The sequence below is a fragment of the Pleurodeles waltl genome, chromosome 5 (genome assembly GCF_031143425.1).
Source record: "Pleurodeles waltl isolate 20211129_DDA chromosome 5, aPleWal1.hap1.20221129, whole genome shotgun sequence".
In the NCBI taxonomy this organism is placed as follows: Eukaryota; Metazoa; Chordata; class Amphibia; order Caudata; family Salamandridae; genus Pleurodeles; species Pleurodeles waltl.
The window spans coordinates 1,332,068,730-1,332,088,338 of NC_090444.1; positions in this window are offsets into that span (position 1 = coordinate 1,332,068,730).

Consider the following 19,609-nt stretch of genomic DNA (forward strand, 5'->3'; position numbering starts at 1 on the left):
TGGGATACACACCCTTGGGCACCTCTTGGCTGCCCCAAACATTAGCTGCCACTCAGGATCACCAAGGGACCTATGTAAAAGTACACAGTGCCATTGCCATGGCCTGCACTGTATGTGATCATAATTATTTGAAGCCACATTGTAAATCGGCCACCCTCCCATGCTGTATGTAGTGTGAGAATGTACTTAAGACCACAGCACTAAAGCAAATGTATGTAGAACAGTAATTGATAGTTATTCAAAAGTCAAACAGTTTTTTAGATCAGTCTTTGAAGAAACTCCGAAGAAGATCCTCTTTAGTAGTAACCTTGTGGTTTATTTATATCAATAAAAAGAAAGTCATTCTTGACTTTGATTATTCACATGTAGTCAATCAGTATGTTAACAGCCCGTGGTTAATCTTTGCAATAACCGCCAACAAGTGTTTTGTCACACGGTGACTTTTTCAAGGCAGAAAAGTTGAAATGATGGGTCCTGTACATATTTCAAATCAGTCAAATGGGAAAGCTGCGTATTAAGAGGTATGGTAGGACATCTGTCACTATGTGGTAATGACCATTACTTCTGTAATGTCCGAATCTGGGTGAATTCCAAGTATTCCAAGTTACGTGGTGTTATTTATAGGGCCATGATAAGTTCTATATCTCATATGTCCAAATAGGAGGTAAACAAGGGCCCCACTGTAATGTTTGAACAGACCACTGACACAACTCAGTGTGAGAGTTACAATGGCTACATGGAGCCTGTGTGACAAGGGGGGACATCATTGGTGACAATGGTCATCATGATTAGCCCAGGTATGACAAGCAATGGAAGAAGTTGGGCCTGCGCAGTTCATCCATGGAAATCGGTCCTGCCACTGCCATGGGGCCCAATCCTGACACAGGGCACACATGACTTCACACTTTGCACAGACACGTCTGTGGAATGCACATCAGAATGGATGAGAACATATACAGTTAGGGCTGCAGGTCCACCACACAAAAACAAGAACCATTGCTAAATGTAATGATTTTAATCTGACTTTTGTTTTCAAAACATGATATGGGTGGAATGTAGGCAGAGTGTGCCAATCACATTATGTACCAAATATGTACACATGTGAGACATAGGTGTAGTACATTTGCTTTCTCTTTACAGTCTGTGCCTCTTTTGACTGTGTGGTTGTGTCCTGGAGTTGGTGGTGTGTTCTTGCTCTGTAGTGCAACTTGTGGTGTCCCTCCTGTTGTGTTTTTTGTATTTTGAAAGTATTTTGTCCCAGTGTTATTAAATTTGTGTGTTTTTTGTATTTATCATTGTACTTGTACTGTGGGGGTGTCTGGCCGGGATAGCTGTTGAGTTGGGTTAGTTGGGATTATTTTTTTGGGCCTTAAGTTTCCTTCATATTGATTTTGTTTATACTCATTATTGTTGTCAACCTGTACCTGATAGATATGTCTGGTAGGGGAGGTTAACAAGGATAGGAGAAGAGGAGCTGGGAGGCTTCATGTGGCTGGTTGCGCACTACCTGCCATTAATTTTGGAGATGGGGTGTGTGTGATCCAGGGCTGCCGGACAGAGGCGAGGCAGCTGCGATGGGGCAAGGTGCTCCACCACCTGAAAAGGGAGTCCTGCAGCAGCCACAATGAGCACCAGCTGAAGCATCACTGGGCAGATCTGGTGGCCAGGGTGCAGGATCTGCTTAACCATCTTGGTGTGATGATCGGTGGCCCTGTTGGTGAGTCTCCCATTGGCATACTATTTACTGTTCAGTGCTCTTGAATGACAGTAGCAGATGTTCGAGTGTTGGATGCAATGCTTGTGGACAGGTTGCATACAACCCGAATGAAGTGTAACTGTGCCAGTCTAGACATGGAGTTCATATGTCCTACCATTTTACCAATGCAGGTCAGATGTTTGGTGAGTCATGCACAGCCATCACTAAGTCCCACATTTCAGGGGCCATGGAAACACCTGTGCCCCAGCATAGTATCATGTATGATAAGCCAAGAGACCGCCAGCATACCATATTTAATTGGATTGTGGCAAAAAAGTAGGGCAATCCATGTATAGTACTACATTGTTATCATTTCACACACAGGATCCCTGCCATTATGTTAGCAAAGGGGGAATACCCGCCTTAGGGGTATTGACAATGGGGCATTTGGTACCATTAGACAACTTTGCGACATCAGTCATGGATTACTCAATGCATGATCATTGCAGACAAAAAATTGACAAAGTGCCTCTGTGTGCCTTGCAGGGCAAGCCAGAATACCTAAGTCATGTATTTGACACCCAACTCCCCCTCATACCATGGAGTTCCATCTTCTATAAATTGCCCACATATGGTTGTTGCAGGGCGTAGCACAACATGAGTCTCAGGCCAAGGGTAAGTGTGCAGATGTGTGGCTCTCACTCACCTGAGTGTCAGTGTCATTGTGAGTTTGCAGTGGTGTGTCTGTTGCACTGTCTTCAACCAGGATAACTAGCTCACTCCTCTAAAATAGTACACACTGTAATATGTTGTCCACTAGTAGTGACAGTGATGTGACACTAAGCATGGTTTTCCATCCAGATCTTACAGGTGGACCTGCCCGCTACACCATCGACGAAGTGGCAAGATTTGAGGACCCAGATGTATCCAGTAAGCGTGATGTCTGTCCTGTGTAGTAATTGAAGCTTTTGTGTGAGTGAGTCATGTGTGTTGCACACAATGCTAGAAGTGATGAGCTGTCAAATGATCAGATATCAAAGTAGGCTGGATAGTGACAGTGTGTCCCATTTAAGGGTTCCACATGCACGAGTAGAGAGTCATATCTTGTGAGGCTTGTGGTGCTCAATAGGCAGCATTGTGTAAACATGGTGATGACAAGCCACATGTAGCCCCATATATGACTAAGAAGTGCACCGCTATGAGAATATTGGCACTGGGACACACAGTCATTCTCACGACACAGTGATGCACCATTTTGAGCACAAATTGTTGCATCCCTGTATTGTAATGTACATGTAGGACTGGGTGGGCAATTGTCCCCCAGCATGGTGCCGCATATTTTGTACTCCATTTACGTGACATTTATGGAAATGTAATAGGTGTGCATACAGGTCAAGGCTAGACGTGTGCTGGCATAGATATGGGTGTGTAAGGAATAGCATTGGCAGATCCGGTATTGATGGGTGTCTACACCTAGAAACATGAATGTAGATGTGATAGACCTATGGATACCAGCTTCCTTGTTGGCAGCCCTCCTCACATATGGTCTACTGCCTGACTCCATATATGAGTGGGCATGCCTTGGTGGATGACCTGGACAGTTGAGATGATGGATTGCATGGCCATCCCCACTGAGGCACAGGGGGAGAGGAACAACTAATTTGTAGGTAGATGTGATTCTCACAGTGTAGATGTCATTTTGATCAGGCTTGCATGTGTACCTATAAACACTGACTCCTTATGGTTACCAACTGCATCTCATGCTCCCAATATCAGATTCAAGTTACTGGTGATGTATAGTTGAAAATTGACACACAGATGATGAGGAATATTGGTCCTGATCTATGTGAAGTTGACGCTGCCTTTGCATTGTTAGACATGGCACAACATTAATGCACACCTAATTTGGTTTGGTTCCTAATCTTTTTGTGCATCGCTTTGGTGAAATGATGCTAAGGCAGCGTTGCTGTTTTATTCATCAGGGCCATCGTTTTATCCGGAATGTGAGTTGGAGTGCATGTGCAATTAGACGTAGAGTGTAAGCTAATAATCTGTACATACACCACACAATGCTGTCACTGATGGTTGCCTGTCTCAATTTAACAGCTGCCAACATGAACAATGAGGAACTGTGGGCATTTCAGAAGAGGGCAGTCTGCTATAGGCACATCCTGGCAGTGGAATCTGGGATCCGGAGGATTGCATGCCACTATCGCAGGTAGCGATCCACTGGGCATGGCAGGCATTCACCCAAGGGAGACCCACACTGGCCACACAGAGAGGACCAAGCACCACAGCTGTTCAGGAGGAAACAGCTGCCACCATCACAACAGCCCCAGCTGCTACACCCTCAACATCTGTGCCACAGCCCATATCATCTTCTGCCATGTACATGAATGCAATAAAGGTCCAACAGAGGGATGTGACACTGGTCCTCAAAAAGTTGGACAGTTGTGAGAAGGAGGTAGAGAAGAACACCAAGAGACTGAAGTTCATCAAAAGGAAACTCAACTGGGCCAATCTGTAATTGGCTTAATGACTATCACCCCCAGTTCAGTCCCCTTCCTCCTCATTTATTTTAATTTTCTATAGTACGTTTTACAGGGTTAGTGTCAGGTTAGATTAGGTTAGTAATTTAGTTAGGATAAGTAGGTTTGGGGATGCGGTTTCTACTTTTTACATGTTACTTTGTAAGTGGGTGGATGGAGGTAATGTTGGCGCATTTATGTGTTGTATAAAAATAAAAAATAAAATAAAAAAATATATAACATTTTTTTAAAAATTCCAAACAAATACATATTTGTTTAGAGAAAGATAGGATATGTGTAGTTTAGTTTATGTTGTCCTGCATGTGTCTTGTGATATAGGGGGTAGGGGGATAATGTTTAGAGTGTGTTGTTGAATGTGTTAGGTACGTTTAGCATAGGGTAGTTAGGGTCACTTGTTGGTTATGTATAGTTAGGATAGATTAGGTTATGTTAGGATAGGTGTTCTTCATTATTTTTAGTTTAGTTTAATTCTTATTGAAAATCTTTGGGTACTCCATTATTTAATGTGTCACATGCTTGGGTCTGAGGGTCTTCCCATGAGTGTACAGTGAAAATTGTGTGTTGGCCTAGGGATTCCGTCCTGCCTCCAGATCCCTCTCTTGACATGTTCATCACCTTCTTACAACTGAGCTGTCACATTGGCAGCTACAACACATCTACTTGCCTATGCATCTGCCATCCAGTGACCCACCGCTCAAGGTAACTATGTTAACCATGAATTGTATGGGTAGGTGTGGTAATTCAGCTGTCATTGTTTGGGTCCTGTGTTAGAATGTTGGGCACTGTAGTGCATCTGACAACAGCCTACATTTCATATCTATACTGCCAAACTGACCAATACCAATTACAGATGAGGTTAAGCACCTCTGTTTCACACCAATGTGTTCTACTGGTACTCCCAGCTGACAATATTGCCCGAGAACTGTTTCACAGCCATTCCTGCTGTATGTAGTGGGTGAAGCATACATGTGTTCAACATTTTTTGGATACTCAGTGAATTGCTTGTAGGGGATGAGACCAGCATCGACGTTCCTCATGTAGTTACCTTGTGCGTAGATATGTGCCCCCATATTCCTGCACTCTTGTACTGACACTCTGCGACTAGAGTCATGTTACATCACAATTCCTAAGAGTAGTAGATGTGTCGCAATACACAAAGACATGCTGTTTGTGTGGGTGGTGTTTATTTATAAATGTCATAGTGCAATGTTTACAATGTCTAGGTCTGTGACCCCATTAGTGAAATCCATACAATTGCGACAAAACACAAATCCAGGGTTGAGGGACATGTCATGGGACATGCTTGGGTAAAGTGTCTTTCAGTGCAGGGGAACATAAATTGCCAGTTGAAAAGTGGGAGACAATTGCAGTCTATAGCAGAAAGGTCAACAGTGTGTCAGTGAAGAGTGCATATCTCCAACTGTGCTAACACTGGCATGATGTCAAGCACAGGACAAAGGAAAACACTGCCATGTGGCATTGGTTGGTGCTATCGGGAACTCCTACGGGTGAAGATGATCTGTTCCACATCTTCATCCTCCGATGTGTGTGGTGTCTCCTCTGTTCTTGATGGTGGTGGTAGTGGGGAGGTAGAGGGGGACCACACACACTTCAGTGGCTGGAGATGTGGACTCCTAATTCCCAGCAGCTGCCATCTGTGGAACTACATGTGGCATCACTGTAACAAGGAGGAACTGCTGATTTTTCAATATAGCAGCAACATCCCTGTGGTAGGCAGCCATTTCTGCCCTGAGGGAGATCATTTTCCGGTGCACGAAGTCCATCTTGTTCTCAAGCATGCTGATGCCAGTTTGGGAGGGCAATTGTTGTGGCCTCTCCATCACGGCAGCAGCTATGTCCCTCAGACACTGCTGGACTCCATGCGTTGGGGATTGTGTGCCTCGGTTGGCTGCAGTCTGTTCAGTAGCTGTAACCATGCACATATGCATACCCTCTAGGCTGGCTGCCATAGTTTGCACTCCACCTGCACCTCCTTGGCCAGCTCCCGCTGGACTCCTACCACGGTCCTCTCAAAGCTGGTCCCTGGGTCCTCAGAGTCCTCAGCTGTATCGGTGCTGGCAGGATATTCTATTGGGGTGTTAAGTGGGGATTGTGGGATGGCTCCTGCATCAATACTCCTCCTTGCGACTGGAGGTGGTGTCTGGAGGTTTACAAGGACTTCTTGGAGGGTCTCTTGGATGATGGTTGCCAGCTGGTCATCCAGGTCATCGGGGTACTCCGGGACAGGCAGATCCGCAGGAGAGCCATTATCCTCTGCAATGAGATGGTGTAAAATCAGTCTATCTGTGTTGTGGCAGTTGACATGTCACATCACTTACTTGCTATTTGAGGCTCATTGTCATCTTAGTTCCAAAATATTGGCCCTCATTACAACCCTGGCGGTTGGTGATATAGTGGAGGTAATACCGCCTACAGGCCGGCAGTAATAAATATGAAATTATGAACACAGAGGAAACCGCTCAGACAGACACTTTAACACACCGACCGCCAGGGTGAAATCAACAGGCACCACAGCGGTAACCGCCTACAGCCAGGCTGAAGACAATGTTCCACCCACTGTATAATGACACACCAATCTGACACCTTTTCCGGGGTGGTACCAACGACATCAAAAGCCTGGCGGAAACACTGCACAGAAGGGAAATGACTCACCTCTGGAGACTCAAGGAAGAACCACGCCACCATGGAGCCCAGTTGCATGTGTTTCCCCTGCTCTTCTACGTTCTGTTCCACTACAAACACCAACGCCAGCGAAGACAACCACAGTGAGTACTGCCGCCTAGCACACAGGGGAAGAGAGTGAGACACACATGCAACACCCCCACCCCAACACCATACACACAATCAGATGCAGTAACATTACATATTCACCCCGTACCCCTCAGGAATAAGGCAAGGACAACTACAACAGAGTAAAAAGAGTGTAATAAGATAAATATAGTAGTAATACATGCATCCAAAACAAAAAGTATGTACATACACAAATCAAGGGGCACTGCACAGTCCTCAATGTCCATGGGCCACAGGGCCACATCAGAAAGTCCAAGGGCCCACCTCAGTCTTGCAACAACACGGAAAGAACACTGCAGGGACATCAGGTCAAAAATAGCCATGCACCTCAGGGGGACGGGGAATGGAGGGGCACCTCAGCCGTAAGATGGTACAACGCCACTGGTCCTGGGAGGGGCAACATGCCCATTACTCTGTCCTGGGGAGTCCAAGGCAACAGTCTCTCAAGTGGGTGGCTTACCCACATGCTGTGGAGGGGGCAACATGCCCTGTGCTTGGTCCCGGGGAGTGCAAAGCCACAGTCTCTCAAGTGGGTGACTTACCAACATGCTCTGGAGGGGGCATTGTGCCCAGTGAGCTTCATCCGAGGGAGGATGGGGTGAGTGGATGGCTTTTCCACTGGTTCTGGAGGGGGCATCGTGCCCTGTGAGCTTCATCCTGGCAAGGAGGGGGTGAGTGGATGGCTTCTTCCAGTGGTTCTGGAGGGGGCCTTGTTCCCTGTGATGCAGTCCTTGGGGAGTGCAAGGTCACAGTCTCTCACCTGGTTGTCACACCTAGAGGATTTGCAGGGTCCAGGACACACTACAGCCCATGGAGGCAGGACTACACACTGCCCGCTGGCGGTGATGGCTGCACAGTAGTGGCAGTGCTGGTGTCAGGGATGCCAGTGGTAGGTGGAGGCTCCAGCCCTTCCCCTGCAGATGGGGTAAGTTGGATGGCTTCTCCACTGTTTCTGGAGGGGCATCGTGCCCAGTGAGCTTCATCCTGGGGAGGATGGGGTGAGTTGATGGCTTATCCACTGGTTCTGGAGGGAGCATCGTGCCCTGTGATGCAGATCTTGGGTAGTGCAAGTTCACAGTCTCTCACCTGGGTGTCATACCCACAGGATTTGCAGGGGCCAAGATGCACAACAGCCCATGGATGCAGGACTACACAGTGTACGCCGGCGGTGACGGCTGCTCAGTGGTGGCAGTGGTGCTGCTCCTGGTGGAGCTGGCAGTGGTGGGGGAGGCCTCGGACGGCTGCCCACTGGGGCTGCTGCTGCTGATGGTGGTGCTGGTGGCGGTGCTGGTAGTGGTTGGGGTGGCTCCAGCCCATCCCCTGCAGCCTCAGACAGCTGCCCCCTGGGGCTGCTGCTGCTGGTGGCAGTGCTGGTGGGGGGTGCTGGCAGTGGTGGGGGGAGGCTCCAGCCCATCCCCTGCAGACTCGGACGGCTGCTGCTGCTGGTAGTGGTGCTGGCAGTGGTGGGGGAAGGCTCCAGCACATCCCCTGCAGCCTCTGATGGCTGCACCACCATGGTTGGTGGTGGTGGCTCCGACTGAGTCCCAGCACCAGGCCCCTTGTCTCTACTGCTTGCTGTTGCAGGCCCCTTGCCCTTCCTTCCTTCACCTGGGGCTCCCTCCTTGCCCTTCCTTCCAGCAGCTGGGGCTGCCTCCTTGCCCTTCCTTCCTGCAGCTGGGGGTTCCTCCTTGCCCTTCTTTCCTGCAGCTGGGGCTGACTCCTTGCCCTTCCTTGACGCACTTGGGGCAGGCACCCTTTCCGTCTGGCTGGCTGGTGGATGGGATCCTTTCCCACCTGGAGTAGCTGGGGACACTACTGTGCCCGTGGACTGGGCGGCTGAGGGGCTTGTTTGGGTTTTGACCACCCTGGCATGACGTAAGGGACGGGGGTAGGCTAGGGAAGAGGTTAATGTTGGTGAGGAAAAGCTTCTTAGGTACAATGGGGCGGGAAGAGGGAGATAGTTTGGTAGTGGAGGAAGACGGAGTGGTGGTAGGAGGTGTCAGTCTGCTGTGTTTGGGTGCAGGTGCATGGGCTGGATGCTATTGTGAGGTGGATGGCTGTTGGGTGTCTGAGTGCTTGTGTTTGTGTACTTTGGGAGGAGGGGGGCACATGCATAGTGGGATAGGACACAGGGGAAGTGTGCATGGATGTGGGGTGGTGACTGCCAGTGAGGGGTGTGTACTGATAGGTGTGCTAGTGATAGTGGTAATGGATGAGGATGTGGTGCATGCAGGTGTGAGTGTAGACGCTACTGGGAGGAAGGTGGAGGAGGAGGAGGAGGGGGACACAGTGGAGGCAGTGGATGTTGGTATGTCTGATTCTGGATGTTTGTGTGAGTACCTGTTGGATGAAGTGTGGTGCTTGTGTTTGCCATGTCCACTTTTGTGTGTTGTCCTGGGTGCCTGCTCGCCTGCCTGTGTGCTTGGGATAGGTTGGGATTGAGGGGAATAGGATTGGGTGGAGGAAGTTGCAGGGGGGATGGTGGAAACAGGGACATTGGCTGCCATCAGAGAGGAGGCAGGAGCCTGGATTGATCTCTGTTGGGCTGCCAAGCCAGTGTGAATGTCCTCCAGAAATGTATTGCACTGTTACAGCCCCTGGATGGCACTCACAATGGTTGACTGCCCAAACAAGATATATCACAGGAGGTCTATAGCCTCCTTACTCAGGGCAGCAGACCTAACTGGGGCAGGGCCTGAGGTGCCTGGGGTGAAGGAGATGCCCACCCTCCTGTGTGAGTGGGCACGGGAAATTCACTGAGGGGCTGCTGGGAGAGTGGTGCTGGTACGAGGTGGCAGCTGTACCTGTAGCTGGGGTGGGCACCGAACTGTCCACCACCACCAGGGAGCTTCCATTGGAGGAGGAATCCGTGTCCGACCTGTCCCCTCCAGTCTCCGCCGTGGTGCTCCACTTGCCCTCCATCCCACTGGTGCCCTCACCATCGGTGGATTAGGCCTCCTAGGTCCTGTGGGATGCAGCTTCCTCTGTCGCCGGTGCCCCTGCTCCTCCGCCAGATGATGCTAATGCACATAAGGACAGGGTGACAAAACAGAAAGTGGGGGGGAAGAGACAAAGGATACACTTGGTCAATGGCGGCAACAACACCACTGTTGGCGTACACCACACACTCACACACAGGAAACAGCCCTATTCATTAGGCAATGCACTACCAGTCACAATGCTAGTCACCAGCCCATAGATAGGGACACCTAATGAAAATTAAAGCATACCTGAGACCCACGGACCCCCTGCCCAGTAGTGGATGCCTACTAGTTTGTTTGGAGGACTTTAACATTAGAATCCTGCACAACATGGGACCTACTCTCCAAAGCCAGGCCTGGCCTAGGGACACCAACAGGGCCCACATCCCCCACCCGGTTACCACCCCACCAGGTGTAAGTTGTTAATTAGGGCACTGTACTCACCCCCTTGTGGCTGCTGTGATGCCCCCAAGTGCCCATCTAGCTCCGGATAGGCCACAGCCAGTATGAGGGTCATCAGGGGGGTCAGGATTCGACGGGCACCCCTTCCTCGTTGGGAGGCGATCCCCAGCTGGGCCTCCGCCGTCTTCCATGCCCAGTGTCTTAAGTCCTCCCACTATTTCCGACAGTGAGTGCTCCGCCTGCCAAAGACCCCCAGGGTCCACACCTCCTTGGCGATGGCACGCCATATACCCTTCTTTTGATGGGCACTGACCTGCAGGGAAATAAACACAGAGAAAGGTATCAGTCCAACCGTCCTGCCTATTACACTCATGGCCCACCATGCCCCTTTCCATCCCCATTAGCACAGACATGGCCCACCATACATGCTCTACGGTGCCCAGGGCCCATCCACCAAACCCCCCCACATGAGGCCTTCACACACAGCACTACATGCACTCACGCCCCATGCATCTTACTCACGGTGTACTCACCTGTTGGTCTGGAGGCCCATACAGCAGTCGGTACTGGGGTAGGACCCCATCCACCAGGCGCTCCCAGTCCGCCGAGGCTGAAGGCAGGGGCCCTTTCCCCAGTAACATGAGCCATGGTTGGTTCTAGACACAGGTCACAGCAACACTTGCAATGCAGGTCCTCTTCTGTTGAAGGTCAGGTAGCAAGTGAGTGCACAGATAGAAAATGGTGGTCTCGTCCATGGCGGTGCGTACATGACCATTGGCCACTGGACCCCATAGGGCCCAATGATAACCAATGAGGAGTTGCACAACGGTTCTCGACCGCCTCCCGCAACGGCGCACAACATCAGTGGAATTACCTCATTTCCACCTGTCCCTCCATACAAGCGGAAGCCATTTTGGGGGCGAGGGGGTAGGCAGGCCATGGATCCTACCTGCATCACAGTACACAAATGCACTATATGGACATCTCCAACAAAATAATGTTACAATCACAATATGCATTGAACTGTAGTGGATGGAATGTAGAGATAATGGCCAGCTGCTCACTCTTTTGCCCCATAGATTGCAACCGCTGTGGATGAATACGAGATGGAGAGATACCCCCATGTATAGACCCCTGGTGGACTTGGCAACAATGGAGGACAGGCACATTATCCTCACCTATAGACTTGACAGGGCCACAATCACAGAGCTGTGTGCCCAATTGGAGCCTGACCTAATATCTGCTATCCGTCACCCCACCGGGATCCCCCCTCTTGTGCAAGTCCTATCAGTGCTCCATTTCCTGGCAAGTGGATCTTTCCAAGTGACAGTGGGCTTGGCAGCAGGAATGTCACAGCCAATGTTCTCAATAGTGCTGACCAGAGTGTTGTCTGCCATGATTAAAAACATGTGCAGCTGCATCATTTTCCCTCAGGTGGAGGATTTGACCACAGTGAAAGCTGACTTCTATGCAATGGGACATATCCCCAACATCATTGGGGCAATAGATTGAATACATATTGCGTTTGTCCCCCCCCGGCGAAACAAACAGGTGTTCAAAAATCAAAAGAGTTTTCACTCCATGAATGTCCAGATGGTGTGCCTGGCCGACTAGTACATCTCCCACGTCAATGCTAAGTATCCTGGGTCTGTGCATGATGCCTTTATCCTGAGGAATAGCAGCATCCCAAATGTGATGGCCCAACTCCAGAGGCACAGGGTATGGTTAATAGGTGAGCCCTCGTTCCCACCCAGTGGATGTTGGTGTATGGGTATGGTGTGGGCCCTAAGGGGGAGTGTGTGGCTAACAGTTGTCCCTCGATATTTGCAGGTGACTGTGGTTACCCCAACCTCTCATGGCTACTGACCCCTGTGAGGAATGCCAGGACAAGGGCAGAGGAACGTTACAATGAGGCACATGGGCGAACAAGAAGGATTATAGAGATGACCTTTGGCCTCCTGAAGGCCAGGTTTCGTTGCCTCCATCTAACAGGTGGATCCCTGTGTTACTCACCAAAGAAGTTCTGCCAGATCATCGTGGCATGCTGTATGTTGCACAACCTTGCCTTGCGTCGCAGGTGCCTTTTCTGCAGGAGGAGGAGCCTGGAGATGGCTGTGTGGCAGCAGTGTACTCTGTGGGCAGTGAAGATGAGGAGGCAGAGGATGAGGACAACAGAAGTGCAATACATCCAATGACACATAGGTAAGACAGTGTTAATATACATATAATTGACAGTTTGATGTGTGACATTGTCACTGGCAGGCTGTGTATTCCTACTTCTATGCCCACTCACAGTACCCTTTGGCATCTCTTTTTGCAGATGTTGGTGCCCCACTATTGCTCCTGGTGAGTTCAGTGCAGCAAACTACAGGTCTTTCCAATGTAAACATTACTGTACAGTTGAATTGTAATGTTTGAAGCTGGCTAAATGAATACATTTTGAAAACATTTGACATACACCATAATTGTATTTTATCAAAGTGTGTTTATTACAGTGCTCTGAAGAAGAGTGGGTAGTGGAATGGGCTGGGGTGATGATGGAGGAAAGTCCAGGTTAGAGTCCAGTCTATTTGTATCACAGATGCATTGTCAAAGGGGGCATAGAAAGGGGAGTAATGGCAGTTCAAGGTGGACAGGGTGACAGAGTGGGACACAAGGGTGACAATAAGGAGAGTCTCATTTCCTGGTGGGGGTCTTAGCAATAGTCTCTGGCTTCTGCCTGCATCACAGGGAATGTTTGCAGGGTGGTTCTACTTCTGCAGGGGGAGGAGTGCTGGTGGCCTGTTGATCCTGTGGCAGGGTCTCCTGTCCACTAGCGGCAGCAGAGGTGGAGGGCTGTTCAGTGGTTTAGCTAGTGTCAGGGGTCCGGTGGTGTGCCACTGCCTCCCTCATACTGTTGGCCATGTCTGCCAGCACCCCTGCAATGGAGACCAAGGTGGTGTTGATGGCCTTCAAGTCCTCCCTGTTCCCCAGGTACTGTCCCTCCTGCAGCCGCATGTTCTCCTGCAACTTGTCCAGAATCTGGCCCAGCGTATCCTGGGAATGTTGGTATGCTCCCAGGATCGCGGTGAGTGCCTCCTGGAGGGTCGGTTCCCTGGGCCTGTCCTCCCCCTGTGGCACAGCACTCCTCCCAGCTTCCCTGTTGTCCTGTGCCTCTGTCCCCTGAACCGTATGTCCACTGCCACTGACCCCAAGTCCCTGGTTGTCCTGTGTTTGTGGGGTGGCCTGGGGTCCCTGTAGTGGTGGGCACACTGCTGATTGACGTGTCCTGGGGACACACTTATGGGCCCGCTAGGTGGGCGCTGTGGTTGTGTTTCCTGAGGGGGGAGGCTCTCTGGTGGTGTGAGAGTGTGCCTGGCTAGCCGACTATCCGGAGGTCCCAGATTGGCCAGGTTGGTCATCCAGATCCAGGCAAGCAGAGCTGCTGTCATCACTGTGGGCCTCTTCTGTGGGGGGACTGGATGTTGCTGGCACCTCTTCGCCGGGGACATTGGCTGGGTTACCCGTGGGGATGTAAATGCAGTGTTATTGTTTCTGTGTGTGACATATTGTGCATGGGTATGTTGCCCTCTTTGGTTGGATTTGCCCTGGCAGCTTTTCCTAGAATGAGTTGTTATTTGGTGGGAGTAGGAGGCTGGACTGGCTTGTAGTGAGTACCAAGGGGTACTTGCACCTTGCACCAGGCCCAGTTATCCCTTATTAGTGTATAGGGTGTCTAGCAGCTTAGGCTGATAGATAATGGTAGCTTAGCAGAGCAGCTTAGGCTGAACTAGGAGACGTGTGAAGCTACTACAGTACCACAAGTGTCACTTGCACAATATCATAAGAAAACACAATACACAGTTATACTAAAAATAAAGGTACTTTATTTTTATGACAATATGCCAAAGTATCTTAGAGTGTACCCTCAGTGAGAGGATAGGAAATATACACAAGATATATATACACAATAGCAAAAATATGCAGTATAGTCTTAGAAAACAGTGCAAACAATGTATAGTTACAATAGGATGCAATGGGGAAACATAGGGATAGGGGCAACACAAACCATATACTCCAAAAGTGGAATGCGAACCACGAATGGACCCCAAACCTATGTGACCTTGTAGAGGGTCGCTGGGACTATTAGAAAATAGTGAGAGTTAGAAAAATAACCCTCCCCAAGACCCTGAAAAGTGAGTGCAAAGTGCACTAAAGTTCCCCTAAGGACAAAGAAGTCGTGTTAGAGGAATAATGCAGGAAAGACACAAACCAACAATGCAACAACTGTGGATTTCCAATCTAGGGTACCTGTGGAACAAGGGGACCAAGTCCAAAAGTCACAAGCAAGTCGGAGATGGGCAGATGCCCAGGAAATGCCAGCTGCGGGTGCAAAGAAGCTTCCACTGGACAGAAGAAGCTGCGGTTTCTGCAGGAACGCAAAGGGCTAGAGACTTCCCCTTTGGAGGACGGATCCCTCTCGCATTGTAGAGTCGTGCAGAAGTGTTTTCCTGCCGAAAGAACGCTAACAAGCCTTGCTAGCTGCAAATCGTGCAGTTAGCGTTTTTGGACGCTGCTGTGGCCCTAGAGGGACCAGGAGGTCACAAATTGGACCAGGAGAGAGAGGAGACGTCAAGCAAGAAAAGAAGCCCTCTCAGCAGCAGGTAGCACCTGGAGAAGTGCCAGAAACAGGCACTACAAGGATGCATGAAACGGTGCTCACCCGAAGTCGCACAAAGAAGTCCCATGTCGCCGGAGAACAACTTAGGAGGTCGTGCAATGCAGGTTAGAGTGCCGTGGACCCAGGCTGGACTGTGCACAAAGGATTTCCGCCGGAAGTGCACGGAGGCCGGAGTAGCTGCAAAAGTCGCAGTTCCCAGCAATGCAGTCTAGCGAGTTGAGGCAAGGACTTACCTCCACCAAACTTGGACTGAAGAGTCACTGGACTGTGGGAGCCACTTGGACAGAGTTGCTGGATTCGAGGGACCTCGCTCGTCGTGCTGAGAGGAGACCCAAGGGACCGGTAATGCAGCTTTTTGGTGCCTGCGGTTGCAGGGGGAAGATTCCGTCGACCCACGGGAGATTTCTTCGGAGCTTCTAGTGCAGAGAGGAGGCAGACTACCCCCACAGCATGCACCACCAGGAAAACAGTCGAGAAGGCGGCAGGATCAGCGTTACAGAGTTGCAGTAGTCGTCTTTGCTACTATGTTGCAGGTTTGCAGGCTTCCAGCGCAGTCAGCAGTCGATTCCTTGGCAGAAGGTGAAGAGAGAGATGCAGAGGAACCCGGATGAGCTCTTGCATTCGTTATCTAAAGTTTCGACAGAGACCCTAAATAGCTAGAAAAGAGGGTTTGGCTACCTAGGAGAGAGGATAGGCTAGCAACACCTGAAGGAGCCTATCACAAGGAGTCTCTGACGTCACCTGGTGGCACTGGCCACTCAGAGCAGTCCAGTGTGCCAGCAGCACCTCTGTTTCCAAGATGGCAGAGGTCTGGAGCACACTGGAGGAGCTCTGGACACCTCCCAGGGGAGGTGCAGGTCAGGGGAGTGGTCACTCCCCTTTCCTTTGTCCAGTTTCACGCCAGAGCAGGGCTAAGGGGTCCCCTGAACCGGTGTAGACTGGCTTATGCAGAATTGGGCACCTCTGTGCCCAACAAAGCATTTACAGAGGCTGGGGGAGGCTACTCCTCCCCTGCCTTCACACCATTTTCCAAAGGGAGAGGGTGTCACACCCTCTCTCAAAGGAAGTTCTTTGTTCTGCCATCCTGGGCCAGGCCTGGCTGGACCCCAGGAGGGCAGATGCCTGTCTGAGGGGTTGGCAGCAGCAGCAGCTGCAGTGAAACCCCAGGAAGGGCAGTTTGGCAGTACCAGGGTCTGTGCTTCAGACCACTGGGATCATGGGATTGTGCCAACTATGCCAGGATGGCATAGAGGGGGCAATTCCATGATCATAGACATGTTACATGGCCATATTCGGAGTTACCATTGTGAAGCTACATATAGGTAGTGACCTATATGTAGTGCACGCGTGTAATGGTGTCCCCGCACTCACAAAGTTCAGGGAATTGGCTCTGAACAATGTGGGGGCACCTTGGCTAGTGCCAGGGTGCCCTCACACTAAGTAACTTTGCACCTAACCTTTACCAGGTAAAGGTTAGACATATAGGTGACTTATAAGTTACTTAAGTGCAGTGTAAAATGGCTGTGAAATAACGTGGACGTTATTTCACTCAGGCTGCAGTGGCAGGCCTGTGTAAGAATTGTCAGAGCTCCCTATGGGTGGCAAAAGAAATGCTGCAGCCCATAGGGATCTCCTGGAACCCCAATACCCTGGGTACCTCAGTACCATATACTAGGGAATTATAAGGGTGTTCCAGTAAGCCAATGTAAATTGGTAAAAATGGTCACTAGCCTGTTAGTGACAATTTGGAAAGAAATGAGAGAGCATAACCACTGAGGTTCTGATTAGCAGAGCCTCAGTGAGACAGTTAGTCACTACACAGGTAACACATTCAGCACACTTATGAGCACTGGGGCCCTGGGTTACCAGGGTCCCAGTGACACATACAACTAAAACAACATATATACAGTGAAAGATGGGGGTAACATGCCAGGCAAGATGGTACTTTCCTACAGTGGGCATGCTGTGGGGATAGGTGTCCATGCAGGTCTGTGAGGGGTGTCCATACATTGGTGTTGCATGCAGGGCTTGGCATTGGGATGAGTGGGTTGTGATGGTGGGAGGTGTGGGAGTGAGGGTAAGGGTGCGGGTGGGATATGTGATGGCATGCAGGTAGGGGGGTGGTAGTAATAGAGAATTGACTTACCAGAGTCCAGTCCTCCTGCTACTCCTGCCAGGCCCTCAGGATGCATGATTGCCAAGACTTGCTCCTCCCATGTTGTTAGTTGTGGGGAAGGAGGTGGGGGTCCACCACCAGTCCTCTGGATAGCGAGTTGGTGTCTTGCTGCTATGGAACATACCTTCCCCGTAGGTCGTTCCACCTCTTCCTGATATCATCCGTTGTTCTTGGGTGCTGTCCCACAGCGTTGACCCTGTCCACGATCCTCTGCCGTAGCTCCATCTACTTAGCAATGGATATCTGCTGCACCTGTGATCCAAATAACTGTGGCTCTACCCGGATGATTTCCTCCACCATGACCCTTAGCTCCTCCTCAGAGAATCTGGGATGTTGTTGGGGTGCCATGAGTGTGGTGTGAGTGGTGTGGGTGAGGGTGTGTAGGGTGTGTGTTGTGAGGTGCATGGGTGGTGTATCTATAGGTGATGGTGGTATGTGGCTCTGGTTGGGTGGGTGCTCTTGCTGTCTTTCTCTCTCTGTTGGCTATGGTTTGTAGTGGTAAAGGGTTGTGGGTGGGGTGTGTATATGGGTGTCAGGTGTGTGTTATTTAAATTGACCAATGTGGTGGTGTTTTGTGGTGTGTTTGTATTATGAGCGCGGCACTATGTAACGCCAATGGTTTACCACCATTGGATGTCCGCCGCAGTGATTTGTGGGTCCTACTGTTGTGGGCGTAGTTCTGTTGGCGTAACGGTGTGGGTTTGGATTCTGCCAGTTTATCACTGACCTTTGGGCTGGGGGACTTCTGAGTGTGGCTGTATAGTGATGGATTGGTATATGTGTGTCATAATTTGGTTGGCAGATATCCACCGCGGCTGCGGTATGTTGTCGGCAGTCGGCATGGTGGTAAGTGTGATTTACCGCCAATGTCATAATGAGGGCCATTGTTCCTGTACATCATGGCTGCAGTCTACAGCCCTAAACCCCACCTGCGTGTCACATGAAGGGAAGCCCAGTTGGCGCAATTGGCTGTATCAAATCTTCTAGGTGTGATGTCTATCCTTTTTGTGGCTTGACACCATCTTGTCGTTGTCAACCCTCCCTATGCATCCATTTGCATGGTGAGGCCTTAGAATGGGTGTTGCTGTGCTCAGGGCACAGCACCACACATGGCAATTTTCCCCTGTCTTACATGTTTCACATACACACATGCGGTGCTGAGACCTTGCACTGCCCCAGGGATGACATTGCCAGGACACTATGCTTTTCTTACCATTGACAGCTCCTCATGTTGATGTTTGCACCGCAAAACTGGCACTGAGTCTATTTGATCCAAAGAATGTTGTACTAAGTGCCCCAAAGACCTACCATGAGCAGACAGATTTCCAGCCGCCATCCCAACGTGTGACTCATACTGCCAACCGCAAAGGGTACACTGCACTGGCAGTCTTAACAACACCGGATGTTCACAGTCATACCCCAGGTGATGTATGTGTTTGATTATTTCCCCATTCACATTTGTCTGACATGGTTGTGTCAGAGCAGTTGTGGGCTAGGCCTGTGACTGTTGTGACCTATTGTTTGCTATCTGGGGTACATATTTTCTGTAGTGGCACTTTTCAGTTCAGCATTAAGATGTGTGGTTCAACACTACTGCAGTTTAGTTGGTCTGGGTAGTGCCATGTTTCCAATGATATAGGACCAGCCTGCTATTCCCCCAGTGCCTCTTCAGTTCATTGTTCTCTGCACCCTGTGCGGTGTGGTGGTGCTACCAGCACATGTCTGGGTACTGTTTGGATAGTTGCAATGACTTGTATTCTGTGAGATGCAGCACACCTGCATTTGAGCATTGAGGCAAGGCAGTTACAAGGTGTTACTGCAAGGGACACCATCATGACGTTACCCCAGGAATAGCATTGACTGACTACCTAGTCTCAGAGGTCTTAGTCATGTTGGTAGTATTGATATGATTATATGCAAGGGATGTTGGAATGACACAACCAGTGGCACAGTGATAATACATGCCATCCATCCCATGTGCTACATATGTACATGTCAGTATTTAGGCCTGGTGTTCAACATATGTCCAGGTTGTGTATGTGTTATGGTGCATGGCACTACCAAGATGTAGGTACATGTGTAGCTTATGTCAGCTGTTTCCTGGTAGTCTGTGCTGTCCTATCCTGCAATTCCTGTGACAGTTTCCTCCGAGATGACCGCTGCAACCATTTCCTCCATCTTGTCCAAGACCTCTTGTGGTGCTGGACTTCCACCAACAGTTTGCAGTGCTGCCTTCCTGTTCCTTGTCATTTTTTCCTTTGTCCTTTTCTTGCAGCCATGCCAGCGTTTCTTGCACTCAGTTACATTTCTCCTGACCTCTGCTACACTGTTAAT